The sequence below is a fragment of the Arachis hypogaea genome, chromosome 15 (genome assembly GCF_003086295.3).
Source record: "Arachis hypogaea cultivar Tifrunner chromosome 15, arahy.Tifrunner.gnm2.J5K5, whole genome shotgun sequence".
Classification (NCBI taxonomy): Eukaryota; Viridiplantae; Streptophyta; class Magnoliopsida; order Fabales; family Fabaceae; genus Arachis; species Arachis hypogaea.
Genome location: NC_092050.1, coordinates 35,645,528 through 35,662,540, shown reverse-complemented (window position 1 = coordinate 35,662,540; position 17,013 = coordinate 35,645,528).

The window sequence follows — 17,013 nt, the reverse complement described above, 5'->3', positions numbered from 1 at the left end:
TGGTTCATTAATTGAGCCTTTTATATGTTGGGCTTGGGCGCAACTTGGGCCCGGTCCAACCCGTTAGCGTTTTTAGTCCGTTTGGCCCAACTTCGGGCCAAATCTTTAAAATTAACGCCCGGTTTTCCATTTCTAATGTTTTTCTAAGGTTTTCGCCGGTTTTCACTTTTTCTCATGCGGTATCGGGCAGACTTGAACCGGTTCAACCGGTTCAACTGTCGATTCGCGGTTTTTCACGATTTTTCACAGAAAGCACATTTTCTAACTCAGAAAAACACACTGAGTCCAAAAATCACCTTTAAATCCTCAAATTCTCACTCTAACTTTTTGAAGCCTAATTTGGGCAATATTATTTACTTAATTAATCAGTTGATTAGTTACGGTTCTTACATCAGGGACGCGGACATGTGGGTTGAGTTGCACGGCTAGCATAGTACCAGCGTGAGACCAGCATAACTTTCAGCCATGCACCCATTTACGTCGATTTTTCAAGGCACGCATGCACGCCATGTACGCTCCCGCGTGGATTGCCGAAAACCAAAGTGACGCGTACACGTTTGGTACGCGTATGCGTGGGTGAGTTGGTGCGCGAGGCATAGTTCCTGCATAACTCCAGCACAACTTTCGGCCTTTTTTTTCTCGAAGTGTTCGATTACTGTTCTAAAATAGCTGCATGATCAGAACACACTTAAAATGAAAGAAAAACAGTAAAAACTCAATAAAAATCAAATAAATAAGAAAATCACTACTACGAAAAATAACTAAGGATACAAAATTATCGGGTTGCCTCTCGACAAGCGCTTCTTTACCGTCACTAGCTTGACGGTCAGCTCCTCTAAGGAGGAGGATCATAGGGGCTCAGCTCTTCACCCCTTAAATTTGAACTTCTTTCCTGTGTCTCCATAAATTAGCTCAATATGCTCCAAAGAGAGGATTCTGTTTACTGTATAAATCCACACTGGATTGCTAGTCAACACCACTTTCATTCCTGGGGAGAAATCTTCAGTAGGGATCATTCTATTTCTCCATCCTCTGGGTACTTTTTTTTTAGGACTCTCTCCCTTGGTGGATGATGTATTCCCAACACCAAACTTAGGTTTGATGTCAGGGAGAAGTTTATTGATTGTCACCAAGAGAGGTTTGAGTTGCAGATTCTGTGGTGCATCGTCAGGGGGTTTTTGAAGGTTTGGATCAATAAGCTCAGTCTGCATGCACCTCTCTTCTTCACCTGCTGAATGTATATCATTGAAGACATGAAAGACCAGTTGCTCATTATGCACTCTAAGCACTAATTCACCTTCTTCCACATCAATCAGAGCTCTTCCAGTGGCTAGGAATTGTCTTCCTAGAATTATAGAGGCATTCTCATGCTCCCCTGTGTCAAGAATCACAAAATCTGCTGGGAGGAAGAACTTACCCACTTTGACCAAGATATTCTCGACTAATTCGTATGCAGGCTTCATAGATTTGTCTGCCATCTGTAATGCTATCCTTGTGGGTTGTGCCTCTTGGATTTGCAGCTTCTTCATCACAGATAAGGGCATTAGATTTATGCTTGCCCCCAGATCACATAGGGCTTTCTCAAAGGTTGTGCTCCCAATGGTGCATGGAATTTGAAAGCTCCCTGGATCTGGCATCTTCTTTGGCAAGTTATTCTGAATTATGGCACTACATTCCTTAGTCAGGACCACTGTCTCATCTCCCCTTAAAGGCTTTTTCTTTGACAACAGCTCCTTCATGAACTTGACATAGAGAGGCATTTGTTCCAAAACCTCAACAAAAAGAATATTGATTTGCAACTTTCTGAAGACTTCTAAGAACTTTGAAAACTGCTTGTCATTGGTCTCCTTTTGAAGTCTCTGAGGATATGGCATTTTAGGCTTGTACTCAAAAGCCTTTGGGAATGTAGGATAAGTGTCAAGAGAGTCTGGGAATGGGTTGTCTGCACGCTTTGGAGGGACGTGCTCTACTTCTTCCTTCTTCTCTTCTGGAGCTTCTTTTTCAACTGGCTCCTCATTAACTTGTGCTTCCGTACTTGCCACTTGTCCACTTATCAAGGTGATAGCCTTGCATTCCTCTCTTGGATTTGTAATGGTGTTACCAAGAAAGCTATTAGTGGTCCTCTAATCGATTTCATTAACTTTTGTGGCTAATTAACCCATCCGAATCTCCAAATTCTTGATTGATGCTCTGGTTTCCTGTCTAAAACTTGCCAGTATTGCTTTCAAATCATTGTTCTGCTGGGGCTGAGAAGTTGCTTGTTGAAATGACTGAAACTGGTGGTTATTGTGATTGTTCTGTTGGAAGCCACCCTGAGAATTATTGTTGAAATTCTGAGGTCTCTGAGGTTGGTCCCTCCACCCAAAATTTGGGTGATTTCTCCACCCCTGATTGTATGTCTTAGAATATGGATCATTGTTGGGATTTCTAGGACCACTCCCCATGTAATTGACATCTTCAGAAGAGGATTGAGCATAATCATAACTATCATTTTGCACAAAATTACCTGTCATGTCATAAGAGAACTCTTGAGGTGGATTTTGGGTGTTGATAGCAGAGACTTGCATTCCATCCATCTGCTGAGTAAGTAGATTTATTTGCTGAGATATAAGCTTGTTCTGAGCAAGAATAGCATTAAGAGCTTCTACTTCCATAACACCATTCTTCTGAGGAGTCTCAAAGTTCACAGGATTCCTGTTAAATGAGTATAAATATTGGTTGCTAGGAACCAATTCAATAAGCTCAATAGTCTCCTCCGGTGTCTTCTTCTTGTGCAATGAACCACCTGCGGAATTATCTAAGCACATTTTGGACATTTCATCCAAACCTTCATAAAAGATATCTAGTTGGGTCCATTTGGAGAACATGTCTGGAGGGCATTGCCTAGTCAGTAGCTTGTACCTCTCCCAAGCTTTATAAAGAGTTTCACCATCCTTCTGCCTGAAGGTCTGAACCTCCACCCTAAGCTTAGTCAGCTTCTTTGGTGGGAAAAATTTAGTAAGAAACTCAATAACAACCTTGTCCCAAGTATCCAAACCCTCCTTGGGTTGGAAATCTAGCCATAGCTTTGCTCCATCCCTCAGAGAAAACGAGAAGAGGATGAGTTTGTACACCTCTGAATTCACTCCATTTGTCTTTACAATATCACAAATCTGTATAAAGTTAGAAATAAATTGATTTGGATCTTCTTAGGGAAGACCATGATACTGGCAATTTTGTTGCACCAGGGTGACCAATTGTGGCTTCAACTCAAAGTTGTTCGCAGCTATAGGAGGCACCACAATGCTTTTTCCATAAAGATCTGCAGTAGGAGCAGAGTAAGAGCCAAGCACTCTCCTTTGTTGCTCATTCCCATTCGGATTTGTCACATTGGCATTAACAGCATTATTAGGATCCATAGTGGATTCTGCAACCTTGTAAAGTCTTGCTTATTGCAAACGTCACCTGAAAGTCTTTTTAGGTTCAGGATCAAAATCTAAGAGAGGTTCATTGTCCCTGTTCCTGCTCATAAACAGACAGAAGACAAGAAAAGATGGGATTCTCTACGTCAGAGTGCAGAAAATTCCCAGTGAGGTAACCTGTGTAAAAGAAATAAAATAAAACAACTAAATAATTAAAGTCAAAAAATTTTGAAAATTATAAAAAAAATAAACAAGAAATTTAAAATAAAAATAACTAGAGGACATAAAACTTAATTTCAGAAAATAAAAAAATATATGATAAAATTTTTGTTTTTTTTTTTTTTTGAAAATTAAAGACAAAAATAAAACAAAATTAATAAAGTATAGAAAAAATAATGGAAGGAACCAAAAACGAAAATAAAAGAAAATGAAAATAAAATAAAAAAATAAAAACGAACGAAAGTAAAAAAAATCAAAAGCAAAAAGGAAGTAAAACAAAGAAAACAGGGGCACAGGGTTATGAACGAAAAGGAAGGGAAATTAAAGGAAAAAATGAAAAATAAAAATTAATATACTAAAACAAAACTAATTAGAAGAAAAAATTATCTAATCTAAGCAATCAAACAACGAATAGTTGTCAATCATAATCAATCTCCGGCAACGGCGCCAAAAACTTGGCGCGAAATTTATAACCACAAACTAACCGGAAAGTGCACCGGGTCGTACCAAGTAATACCTCAGGTGAGTGAGGGTCGATCCCACGAGGATTGAGGGACTAAGCAACAATGGTTGATTAATTTACTTAGTTAGACAAGAAGAAAATAGTGTTTGAGAGTTCAAAAGTATTAAACAGTAAATTCAGAATATCAGAAGACAGGCAAGTAAATAAGTTGAAAAAACAATATGGAGAAGGCAGTTAAGGCTTCAGAGTTATCTATTTTTCGGATTGACTTTTCTTATTAATTTATTTTAGTCATACAAGATTTAATTCATGGCAAACTATATGTGACTAGACCCTAATTCCTTAGACCTTTCTAGTCTCCTCTAACTTTCATCAACCGCCAATTCCTTGGTCAATTAATTCCAATTAGGGGGTGAAGTTTAATTCTAGTTATTATGCCACAAAAATCCTAATTATACAAATATAAGAGGATTATGTTATTATGCCACAAAAATCCTAATTATACAAATATAAGAGGATTATATGTCATGTATCCCGTTAAGTCCAGATAATTAGAATTTAGGAGAAATTGTTTTCAAGCAGTTATTCAAGTAAAGAGCTTTTCCAAGTTATACAAGAACTCAATTAGAAAGAGGGTCATACTTCCGTTCCACCCAAATTCATAAGATAAAGAACGGAAACAATTCTTAAATTATAAACCAGTACATGAATTAAAATACAAAAATAATAGAATCAATCCATACAAATAGACAGAGCTCCTAACCTTAATAGTGGAGGTTTAGTTGCTCATGGAAAAGAGTGAAACTAGATTCTTGTAAACTGTAATTGTGGAATGAGTCGATCATCCCAGAGAGTTCTTATTTTTTATATCTAATCCTAATTAATTTAAAATCTATTTTCTAAAACTAATATAATTATCTTTTCCTATTTATAAAAATTAAAGTTTAAATCAGAATTAATTATAGCAATCAGCGTTTTCTGCGTTTTCTGCACGTGGCGCATGTCACGCGTACGCGTCGATGGTCTTCTTCGCGTGTCACGCGTACACGTCAGGTACGCTCACGCGTCGCTGTGCAAATCTCCAAATCATGCGCACGCGTCGGGTACGCGCACGCATCGCTCCTCGCTGGTCATCTCCTTTAATTCTTGTGCTCTTTCCACTTGTGTAAGCTTCCTCTCCATCCTCTAAGCCATTCCTGCCCTATATAGGCTTCTTCTCTTTTTCTGTGGAAACTGCATCAAATCCAACCAAATGCTACCTAAAATAAATAGAATTGCACACGACTCAAAGTAGCATTCATAGTGGTTAAAAGATAATTAATTCTTGATTAAACTCAATCAAATTAAATGCAAATTCACTAGAAAAAGATAGGAAAGATGCTCACGCATCACATATTCACAATATTCACATATATACAATAACCAATAACAAGCGCATATTTACAATTCCCCGGCAATGTTGCCATTTTGATGAAGAGAAATTGTGTGTATGGTTTAGAATTTCACAAATGAAATCTCGTTGCAAGTATAGTTTCTAAACCAACAAATAATAATCCACTCATGCAAAAAATTATTTGTCATAAGTATAAACCCCAATAAAAATAACCGAAGTATTCAAACCTCGGGTCGTCTCTCAAAGGAATTGCAGGAAAGTGTTCTTGCTATTGGTTATGGGACAAGTATTTTGGGGTTTTGAATAAGGAACATGAAGGATAAATGGTAAGAAAGTAAATGAAACTCAAATGATCAAAAGGTCTTGGTAAGGGTTGATGGTTAAGGATCTATATCCTTGTCACTAACCACAACATGATAATTGTAAGGATCAATTTCATTAAGTCATCCTCTAACAAGTGAAGGAAAGTCAAATGAGCTACACCAATCCTAATCCATAAGTTCTAGCCATCTCACCAATTAACTTAGTGAAAGCTAGAGTCAATGGACACCAATTATCAAGACTTGGACATTAGCAACTCAATTTCACCTAAGTTACCTTTCCAAGCCAAGAGCACAAAAATCTACTCTAACATCCTTCCAAGTATTTAATCAAACACTTGGAAGGCTCAAAAGGAAAGTAAGATAAAATTGCAAGAAATAGAAATCTACCAACTACCAAAGCTAGGAATTAACAACAGCAACTCAAATCAACAATAAAAGGAATCAAATATGAATTGCATTAAAGGAAAATAGAAGAAACAAGAGTGCATCAACAACAAAGTAAACAATTACAAGGATTAAAATGCTAAACTAGGAAAGCAAAGGTAGAGGAACAAGAAATTAGAAAGGAAAATTAAATCAAAGCAAGAATTAAACCTAGATCTAAGAAATCCTAATTTACATCTAACCTAATTTTAGAGAGAAGAGAGAGCTTCTCTCTCTAGAAACTAACTAAAGCATGATGAAAACTAAACTATGTGTCCCTCCCCTCCCTTTGACTCCTCTTGAATTCTGCATGTAATAGGCTCAGAGATGACTTGGATTTGGGCCTAGAAAGCTCAGAAATTGCCCCTAGCATTTTCACTTTAATGAGGTCACATGCGAACATCGACGCGTACGCGTGGGTCACGCGTACGCGTTGCTTGGCATTTTCACTGTCCACGTGTACGCGTCATGTCACGCGTATGCGTCACCATGCGACTCCATATTCACGCGTGTGCGTAAGCCACGCGTGCGCATCGGTGAATGCACTCCCAATCCTTGATTTTCCATGATTTCTCCACTTTGCATGCTTTTCTCTTCATTTCTTTGATCCATTCCTATCCTTTTGAACCTGAATTCACTAACAAACATATCAAGGCATCTAGTAGAATCAAAGGTGAATTAAAATTAACCAATTAAGGGCATAAAAAATATGTTTTCACTCTTAAGCACAAATTAGAGAGAATATACAAAGCCATGCTATTTTAGTGAATAAATGTGGGAAAAGGTGATAAAATCCACTCAATTAAGCATAAAATGTACCATGAGATAGTGGTGTATTACCACGCACATAAGATATAAGGTTCTGAGAATGCCAGAGGCAATCCTAGAACGCCGTCACTCAGATTATAAAACTTAAAGGACTAAAACAGAAACCATGAATCAGGGTACTTTTCTAAGACTTTCTAAACTTAACCAATTCCTTAAATCTAACTAAAACCTAACTAGAATCCTAAATATCTCCACCTTTCCTCCGTTCTTCCATCACCGGTGAAGTTACAAAGACAAACAAGCAAACAATACCAAACACAGTAGAGTGGTGATGGGTGGTGGACAAGGAGACAGCAGGACAGTTGTCTCGTTAGAGAAGATAACAGTGTGGTAGTGGATGTGAGAGTGAGAGAGAGAGAGAGAGAGAGAGAGAGAGAGGGGTTTATTGGGAAAGAGAAAAGGACTGACAAGGGGAGAGAGAGGACAGGTTTCCTTTTTGGTGTCTACGAGAACTGCAAAAACGATGGCTCTTTGGGATGACTAGGGGAGAAAATAGGGTTAGAAGAATGGGGATAAGGGTTAGGGTTCGAAGAGAAGTGAGCATAGTTGTCAGAATCGAACCTGTAATCGAACCAATCAGACTACCAGTTTACTGGTTCATTGGTTCAACCAATGAGTTATTGGTTGAACCGGCAAAATCAATCCTACGTAAATAAAAAATATAAAATAGTCTAAAACCTAAAATTAAAAATTAAAATATATATATCTTCACTAATATTATAAAAATAATCAAGTTTCAACAAATTATAATCAATAAGTTATAATCTAGTTATTATTAAATAAGTATATAAAATTATAATATTTTTTCATAATAAAAAATTTTTAATTTTATTTTATATTAATGTAAATATTTTTTATTTTAATAAATAATTAATTAGTTTATATTTATTATATTGTTATATACTATATGTATTTATCAAAAAATAATATTAATAAATATCATATAATCATAAAAAAATAATTATATTGTAATTAATAAAAATATTTAATATTTTTTATTTATACATATTTAATTACATTTATATTAATAATTATAAATAATAAAAAATATAATTAATTTAAATATAAGTGAGTATAAATTAAAATAATATCTAAAAAAATTATTGTATATTTTTACTATATAATTAATAAGTAGCATTCAAAATAATAAGAAATGGCAAGGAGAGCATTTATGCATAAAAAAAGACCTAGGTTCAAGTCACATCTTTGTCAATTTTGGAATTTTCATTTCTTAAACGGAATACTGCATTTGACTGCAATATTTTATAGAAATTCATTTCTTCCTCTTACCACTGGATTATTCGATGGTAATTTTTGTGTGCGTTTCTTGTAGTAAACAAAATTGACACATACAGAAAAGAAACTTAAAACAAACAAACATTTTTTAAATCTTATATCATCATCATTGGAAATTTCTAGCTTAAAATTCGCTTTCTCCCTTTCCCACATATTCTTTCAGAGAATAACTTCATGCATCATATCTTCCAAACCCATAATCTTACCGTAAAAGTTTCCTTTATTTTTGGCCTTCCTAAAAACATCAAACTGTTGCATGGCACAAAGATACCCATGCCTTCTTTTCTCTTTTAGGTAAATTCACTGTCATATAGACTTCAAAGCATCTTTTAGTACCTTCTTTTCACATGTTCCATCACTATCCATAGACTCTATGACCTCCAATACATGTAATTTCTTTTCCAACGCCCTTCAACATGACTCTTAACCATGGTTTCTTTCTTGAACTCTATTCTATATATCTTACACACACTCCAAATGATATTCCTTTCCCTCCCCTCCCCTCCCTCTCCCCCTCCCCCCAAACTTCTAACATTCTAGGAGACAATTCTCATTTTTATAGGGATTTCGCACCTAATTTAAGGATTCTATGGTTTCTCCCATTACCGATCTAGGCTCAATTTTTGCTATTATTATGTTTCTTCTCTCTCGCAAGTACATCATTCTCTTGTGATTTCTTCTTCCACTTAACTTCTCTAGGATGTTGTCTTCTTTTTTTCATCGAATAAGGTGCATGTTTCCTCACAAATTTGTTTTGTTAATCTCGTTTCTCTCTACTGTCTCCAATTTTTTTTGTGTACCACCATCTCCACTATGGGTATCGTCTGCCTCTCAGTATCTTCTTTACCATTAGGTTTCTTGTGAATGTGTATACCATTAATACATGGCCCAAATCCTAGTAGGTATTTATAGGAGTTTGCAGATGGTTGATTTGAATCCTCTCTCATTTAAAGAGGCCAACATTTATAGCATTCAGTCAAAGTTTTTTCCCTCATTTTATGTTCTCTTGGACCTAGATCACTAGTAGCCAAATTCTTCTTTCATTGTCCATTCTTGGTTACAAATATTTCTATCTTCTCTACTATTTACACTCTCTTCTACATTTAAAATTCTCTCTTTCATTATGATGTTGCCATCCCATACACAATGTTCTATATAGTGATCCCCACCAATCACCCTTTTGCCCATTAATTTCTCAATCATAGATCCTATGCAACATTTTTCTACCATCTTTCTCATCATAAATTGTCTCTTGGACACTTGAGTTACAAAATTGATTATCCACCATTTTTTCTGACGACTTCAATTTTTCTACTGTAGTCAATTCTCATGTTGCCTCATAATAGTGATTGTATAACTCTATGTTACACGTCCTATGATCCTCCTTATCTTGGTGGACTTAGACTCTATAAATATCTCTTTCATATTCCTAGCATATATGTCAAAGAAAACTCAATGCACTTTTACAAAAATCAATTCCTATATAGCTTCCCATTGGTAGCTATCTACCAAGATCCTTGTAGAACTAAAGGAACAATATCTTTCGGTCAAGTCATCTTGCATGACCAATTTACCTTATAACCTACTAATGTTCTCAAATGTTCTTTTAAACCAAATGTATATATGAACTCCCATCAATTTCACCCACAGTTGCCTTGTTATATTCCAAGTATAACCCCAATGGGATTTAAGATATTTATATGGTTGCAAGTCTTTGAGCTCAATTCTTTTCTGTTCATTTCATTTCTCTCTTATTGTTTCTATCATCTTGGCAAAATTGATAGGTAACATATTGGTGGATCCTATTATGTTTCTTCTTAGTCTTTTCTTTTGGCCTTCTAAAGACTCTTCTTGAAACAACTTTCTGACGCCCCTTTCATTCCTTATTATTATGCCTCATATTTCTACTCTTTAAAACTGTGCTACCAATAGTGGCTCCATAGTTATAAGTTCACTCCCTACGGATCAATCTCCTTCTATTTTCATATTTGTTTTTTACTTTTTGCATAATCTTTTTTTACTTTGCTCTTTATTTTTCTCTTTTATTTCCAATGTTGAAAGTACATATCATGTTTTCTTGTCTCACATCTGTTAAACTTACCCTATGAAACTTTAACCCTCTTCCCTTGAATTATTGTTGCATCCATCCCTTCTACAACATGCAACGCTTTTTCCCTCGAGTCAAATCTAACAAAGGAAAATGGGCCTTTTTTTCCTTCTTCTTTTTTTTCTTGAGATGTATAAATTGTTTACTCCTTCACCATCCAAACTCCTTGTACAATTGTCCTTTAGTGATGTCTTTCAGTAGGTTATCTATGAAAAGTATGTAAGACTCTTTTATCCAAATCTGTCCATCAGTTGTTCTTTGGTCCCATATTTTTTACCCTCTTTTCGTCCATCCTTTCTCTAAGATTTTACCTAATTCTTCTTGGCTGTTGTACATGCTATTCACTTTTCATCTCCATCTCTAAGCAATTCACAAATGTTAATTTGGTAGGATTGTTATTGGTTGTAACATCCTGATTTTTGCTATAGATTCGTGTATGCGAGTTTAACGTTTTATTCGCATAACGTCTATGATAAGTTTTTCTGTGATCCTTAAATAAAATGAATAATAATATAATATTAATATTATATTTTTATTTAATTTTATTTGATGAAAGATTGTAAAAGCACGGCTTTACTAATGTCATTTACATTAGTAATTTACCCAATCCTTATTTTAATTAAGTACCACCACTTGAGATAATTAATTGAGTTTTTACCATGTCCAATTACCTTAATTACCTTCCAAGATATTTAAAAATTAACCACACTGACTCAGTAGTTTATAATCGTGACACGCAGCACTTAATGCGCCATGTGTTGTGACGCATGCCTCCTTCTCCTTGATTAAGTGACACTTATTCACTAATCAAGCTATATAAAAGCATAAAATTCTCTCTCTTTTATCAAGGAACAGCCGAGGCATGCACGGAGAAAAAAAGGAAGATTTATGTTAATTTTTGACTTTTTGAGCTTGATTTCTTGAGATCTGTGACCCCATAAAATTCTAATCCAATAGAAGTGACTGTATCTTCCTCCTCTATGCAGTGACATGCATTTTGTTCAATGGAATCGCGAAGTGGAGCTGCCCCTGTCAGGAACCAGTTTGGCCAAACCAAAGGAGGGGAGGAACCACACTTCAACATTTTCACTCTGTTTGACCGATCAGAAACCTCCTCCGGTATCTTGTGTGTGTTATGCGCTTCACATAGGTAGGATTTGACTCTTTAATTGGTTAAAATTATGAATTAATTGATATATGTGATTAGATTATTGTCTGTTGATGTTTGTTTTTCAAATCTGTGGTTGTTGGCTGTTGAAATTTTAGCTGAATTGCTGCTGGAATTGTTGTTGTGATTCGGCAATGTTGAGAAATTGGAAACTGAGATGTTGTTGTTGAATAATTGGCTAAAATCTGAGTTATATAATAGTATGTAACTGAGTTATGTCGATCGGATGTTGATTTGGGATTAAATATAACTAAAATGAATATTTTGGACAGAGGTTTCGAGTAAAAAGGAGCAAAGGCTTGGATTTTGAGAAAGGTTTAATGAATAAAAATTATTTATTTATAAATATATGAACTTTATTGAAATTAAATTGAGTTTAGTTTTTGAAGAAAAATAATTAGTTTGAAATAAAGGGTTTAAAGTGGAAGTAGCTTTAAAAAAGAATATGACTCTAATTGAACGAAAAAGGTTTTATTTTAAAAACGAAAGAACCGCACCCAATTTACTTATTTTAATGAAGTTCAGAGTTATTTAGAGTAATTTTTAAAGTACGTAAATTTAATTAAAGTAACTTGCAGAATATATCATTTTTTAAAAGTTTAAGCATATTTATGTATTTTTAGTTCCGTGGACATATTTATGAATTTTTAAAGTATTTATAAAATTTAAGCACAACTCTGAAATATTCGAAAAAGTGATTCTAATGTTAAATCTCATAACCGCTCTGTTTCAGTTGATTATTTTAGAGAGATTGTGGAATTCTGGATAAGAAATTATTATATCTTGAAAGGTATTTGATTATGTGATGAGATAATTGTGGTTGAAAGTGCTACACCAATGACTCTTCTTATCATCGATTTATCCGACGATTTGCCGAAGAGTGGTACGGGCAGTATAGCCCAAGAGTGTGACCCGTTACTTTAATCGTGGAAGCAGTATGGGCGCTATATCCCAAGAGGGTGCGGGTACTATAACCCAATAGTGTATCGGACACTATACTCCGAAACGATGGCAACGAAAGACAATGTCAGTAAGGATGTAATGTCGGACGCGGGTTAAAAACCGACGGATGAGCTCATTACCTGCACTACATGCATCATACTTGTTTGCGCATATCTCTTATGTGTTTTGAATTCGTTCTTGTAGTTATATGTTATGTTGTTGTTTGCTTTTGTTTGTTGTTTGCTCTATATTCTTTTGTTGTGATTTGATTGATCTAGGACACATGGCCATTATATAAAAATCAAATTAACTTATTTCACCCTGACCTTCTAAGAACTCCCCAGTTCTTACCCCCTATCTTCCTAACCCCCTCCCCCTTCAGATGGAGATGGATGTCATTTCCTATGAGCTCGAGCAGCCTTATGTGTACGAGAATCATGTCCTTCACAGCTTCTATGTGGTGGCTACGGAGCCTCGAGTTTGTAAGTACGTAGTTAGAGATCATCCCTTTCAGCACTCGCTAGTTTCAGCTCTCTTTGATCCCGATGCACCGTATGTTTTTTCGCTATCTTGGTTACATCCCGATTCTATTCATCATCCTTTTGATCACGTGCATGGAGGTCATGTTCCAACATAGCAGGATGGTCAGGCAGTTCCTGAGGTTGGCCCTGTCATCGATGACTACATTCTTGAGTCTCCTCTAGTAGGTTTGGATATGTCGATAGAGTCTCTTTCTACTCACTCCTCTGACCCTTTCACCATAGAGCCTATCAGGACTTCTGCCGCAGCTTCTGGTCAGCCCTCAGCAGTTGAGCAGATTTCTCCTAATGGTACAGTTTTTGCAGGTGACATCAGTTATGGTAGTTCCCAGAGTACATCAGAAGTCATCGTTATTTCTATCGATGAGGACATCGAGGAGATAGACATTGTGGATCTGACTTCTGAGGACGATGAGAATCCTAAGATGGATATAGAGATCGTCGACTTAACTTCTAACAGCGATTAGGTAGCGACATCAGCATCTTTTTTGGTAGCTCTCTGGTTTAGTGTTTCTTTTTTCTTAGACTCTCACTTTTGTTTTTTGAGAGATCAAATTAGAAAACTAGGCTAGTCTAGGCGTCAGATTAGGGGCTTCCTATATGGGACAAACTCCGGAGATGTTTTGAGTTGTATATATATTTATGACTGTGACTATATATATATATATATATATATATATATATATATATATATATATATATATATATAAAATCATAACCAAGACGATAAACAAATACATACACAAATAAGATAATAAACTAATATATATATTAGTTTATTATCTTATTTGTGTATGTATTTGTTTATCGTCTTGGTTATGATTTTATTTTTTTTAATGAAAATTTTTCATAAAAATCGAGTTCTATTAATCCGATTATAGACTTGATATTATTAATAACAGTGTTAGTGTAGTTTCAAATTGGTAACACTTGATATTTCAATATGAGCATATCATACTAAAAATTGGATCGTTAAATGGGTATATGATATGAGAAGTATAAATGTTGTATAGTCGTGCTAGAAACTTTTCTTAGCATGTAATAGGAGAATAAAAAGCTGAATTGAATATAATAGGAGCTTTATTTATTTAGTAAAATAAATACTACTAACATAAATTTAGTGTTCCTTGTTAAATAAAGAAAATGTTATATATTATCTCTATGTATATTATTGGTATATATTTTTTATTTTTGATATTAAAAATGATTGATAAAAATAAGAAAAGATAAACAAAATTGAATAAAAAGTTATATATATATATAAATATTATTTCTTTTAATTAATTAACAGGTCCATGTAAAATTTAGTTTGATAAGATTTTTTAAAGAGGTATTTATGTTTTTAAAAGTACAAGTTTCTCATTTTATGTTTAATAAATAAAAAAAATTACAATTTCATTACGTTACCAACAGCAATTCTGCCAACTCCTACCAATTTCTATTGGGCTGGACCCTAAAGCCCATTTTATCAATAAAGTCACATCCTCAATTAACCTAGTAATTCAAATTAACCCTAATTATCTATACTAAACCCACAAACCCCAACGGCAGCCCTCCCAACCCTCCTTCTTCAAATGCATTTTCTTCTCCAGCATCAACTCCAGTCAGCGTCGTCCACCGTGCCATCCACGAGCAACCACCGGTCTCGGAATGACACTCCAATGCGCCACTACTACTGCAGGTCATCGTCGTCGGCGTCAATCCCAGTCAGCGCCACCCGCCATTCCGTCTGCGAGCAACTGCGGGATTTGGAAGGTCATTCCATTGTGTGACTACTACTGCAGGTCTCCGTCGCAGCTCCATTGAAGTCGCGTCCCCCTCTCCACTGGACAACGCGATTGTGCCTCCCGTGCTCTGCCTCTATGCACGCCACCTCAGACTACTCCCTGTCGCACCGTGAAGCTGCCCCTGAATATATCAGAGGTGTCTATTTTAGATGTGTCTTGTGTGGGTCATATCTTTTAACGGAAGTGCCTTTTTTGGATGTGTCTGGTGGATGTGGCTTCTATAGAATTGTCTTCTAATGCAGGTGTATTTTGGTAATGTGTCTTTGTGTGGGTCATATATTCTAATGGAGGTGTCTTGCGTTGGATGTGTCTCATGAATGTGTTTTTTATCGAATGGCATCAGAATCTACTTCCGGTTGCGTCATGGCGGGTGTTTTGGATAGGTTGAGGTGGCATATACGGTCGAACGGTCTAAGTTTTGTCGTGGTTCACGTCAGGCGGGAGGGTGCTCCAGTTCACATTGGGAGTGTGGAGGACGGCTCAATAGTTTCACCGAAAAATGGATAGTGAATATGGAATGATGGAGGCGCGGTGATGAATCCTTTTGCGTTCAGAGGAGGGGTGCTCGGGTTCACGTTCGGGAGAAGAGAGGAGGGCTTAGTCACGTAAGAATGATGGACCTTCCGAGGAAGGGGGGAGGGCTCAGTCACGAAGGAATGATGGAGGCACGGTTATGAATCCTTATTTTTCAAATTTGGATTAAAAAATAATAACTAATTATTCTTAATTGTAATTAAATATAATAATTAATTATTGTTGACAAAAAATTGTCAGATAGTATATTGGTACCCTATACTTTTCCAAAAAATGAAGTACTTGGACTTACAATTTTTAAAAAATATGAGTGCATTTAAAAGCATTTAAGGTGGAGCTATAATTTTAAAGTTGGTCAGTAATTATCAAAATTAAAAAGTTTAATATAGTCTTATACATTAATTAATTTCTAAATTTAACTCTTACATTTATGTCTATTATAGTATTTTAAAATTTCAAAAGTTATTTTACCAATCAAACTAATTGTTGTTATTTGTACTTATAGAAAGTTATTTTTACTTTGATTTACAAAATATATACACTATAATTTTTTAAAAAGAGTGATATTACATGTACAAGTATTTTTATAAGTACAATCAAATTGGTGCAAAGCTCAACGAAAAAAATGTGTGCATATGTCACTATTGCTCCTTTTCTGCGTTTTTTGTAGCACACATTTTCGAAGTATATTATAGTACAAAAAATTTTGCACACAAAAAATTTATTGATATAGCACACAAATTTTTGCTGCAAATATATTTTGTAGTTTGATGAGTCAATATTCTAAATATGTAGTCGTCAACAAATTTTTATGTTGTACATCAAAATTTTTATACAACACCAAAAATTTATATGTTGTACATATTAAATTAGTACAATATACAAATTTTTGCATATAGCACATAAAGTTTTGCATATATAGAGCACACAAATGTTTACTATGAATGTATTTTGTTAGTTGGATGAGTCAATGTTCTGAGTATGTAGTCTTCTAAAAATTTCTGTGCTGCACATCAAAATTTTTGTTATGCACAAAGGTTTTTGTGTTATACCTCAAAATTTGTGCTAGGCGTATCTTATTGGTATTGTACATAAGTTTTTGCATATAGCACATAAATTTTTGCATATGTAACACATAAATTTTTGTTGCGAACGTATTTTATTAGTTGGATGAGTCAATGTTTAGTATGCAGTCCTTTAAAAATGTTTGTGATGCATATCAAAATTTCTATGATATATATACCCTAAGATTTTTAGTTGGGAGAAGAAGAAGATAAAGACGAAGATGACGATGATAGATGTTTCATTAGTTGGAAGAAGAAGATGAAGACGATGATGATAATAAAAGGGGATGAAGAGGGAAAAAATAAAGAAGAGAAGAATAACGGTGGCGATAGTGACAATGACAATGACATTGAAAAAAGAAGTGCGTAAAAAAAGAAGATGATAACGATGACAATAATAATAGAAAAAAAAGAAAAAAATAGAAAAAAATAATAGAAAAAGAAATATCTGTATGTATTCTAAAGAGAAGAATATACAATAATTTAGTTAAAAATTTGATTTTAAAAATACTTAGATGTCTAAGCA